General features: G+C 65.0%; 1 pseudogene; it reads left to right on the top strand.

Annotated features, from left to right (window-relative positions):
- Positions 1–622: 622 nt before the first annotated feature.
- Positions 623–1,479, top strand: LOC147797203 (small subunit ribosomal RNA; annotated as a pseudogene; the record flags this gene model as incomplete).

The raw sequence follows: 1,479 nt of genomic DNA, 5'->3' as shown, positions 1-1,479 counted from the left end.
CGCTGCCCCCGAGCAGCAACATCTGCGAGGTCCGGATTGGCCCGGCAGCTTCCGCGGAGCGGAGGGACCGGCCCGCCCTGGGGCGGGTCGCACCCGACCTCCGCCGGGTCCCGGCAGCCCAAGGCGCACTGACGTCGCTCGGCGGCGTCCCAGGCCCGGAGAGCCGGCCAGGCAGCGGCCCCCCGCGGCCGGAGCCGCGAGCGATCCCGCGGCACGCCCGCCGAGCAGGCGGCGGGCGGCGCCCCGCGGTCGCGCCGAGCCGCAGCCCCGGCGGCGGCAGGCAGGATCCCCGATCGGGGACCCCCCAGACGGAGGGAGCTCAAGCCGGGCCAGCCTCCCCGGCTGGTCCGGCCGCCCCCTCCGGGATCGAGGCGAGAGGAGGCCGGCGCACCGGGACGGCGGGCGGCATTCCAGCGGCCGCCCGCGCGCCCGGGGGAAGGAGAGGAAGCGCCGCCCCGGCCGGGCCGGAGAGGGCGAGGGACCGGCGGCGGGCCGGAGGGAGCGGAGGCCCGGCGGCGAACCAGAGCGGAGAGGCGCAGGACTCCGGCGCCGCGGCCCGGCAGCCGCGGCGCGGCCGAGCAGTCCGGAGGGCCCGAGGTGGCGGGCCCCGGCCCCGAGGGGCTACCTGGTTGATCCTGCCAGTAGTCATATGCTTGTCTCAAAGATTAAGCCATGCATGTCTAAGTAAAAGCTTTACCAAGCGAAACTGCGGATGGCTCATTAAATCAGTTATGGTTCCTTGGAGCGCATCCCCCTACATGGATAACTGTGGTAATTCTAGAGCTAATACATGCCAGCAAGCGCCGACCTTGCGGGAGGCGTGCTCTTATTAGGAACAAGACCAACCCGGGCCCGTCCCGGCTCCGTTGGTGAACTCTGGATAACCTGGCCGATCGCACGGTCTTCGCACCGGCGACGGATCCTTCGAATGTCTGCCCTATCAACTTTCGATGGTACGTTATGCGCCTACCATGGTCGTAACGGGTAACGGAGAATCAGGGTTCGATTCCGGAGAGGGAGCTTGAGAAACGGCTACCACATCCAAGGAAGGCAGCAGGCGCGCAAATTACCCACTCCCGACACGGGGAGGTAGTGACGAAAAATAGCAATACAGGACTCTTTCGAGGCCCTGTAATTGGAATGAGTACACTTTAAATCCTTTAACGAGGATCTATTGGAGGGCAAGTCTGGTGCCAGCAGCCGCGGTAATTCCAGCTCCAATAGCGTATATTAAAATTGCTGCAGTTAAAAAGCTCGTAGTTGGATCTTGGGCGCAGGCTGGCGGTCCGCCGCAAGGCGCGCCACTGCCCGCCTGGCCTTCCTCTCGGTCTCCGCCCGGTTCTCTTGACTGAGTGCCGAGCGCGGCCGAAACGTTTACTTTGAAAAAATTGGAGTGTTCAAAGCAGGCCGACCGCCTGGACAGCAGAGCATGGAATAATGGAATAGGACCTCGGTTCTATTGCGTTGGTTTTCGGAACT

Source organism: Acanthaster planci, linkage group LG11 (assembly GCF_054643075.1).
Source record: "Acanthaster planci isolate LZ-2023a linkage group LG11, COTS_SCS, whole genome shotgun sequence".
In the NCBI taxonomy this organism is placed as follows: Eukaryota; Metazoa; Echinodermata; class Asteroidea; order Valvatida; family Acanthasteridae; genus Acanthaster; species Acanthaster planci.
The sequence above is the reverse complement of the archived record's forward strand: the minus strand, read 5'-3'. Positions and strand labels throughout refer to the sequence as shown.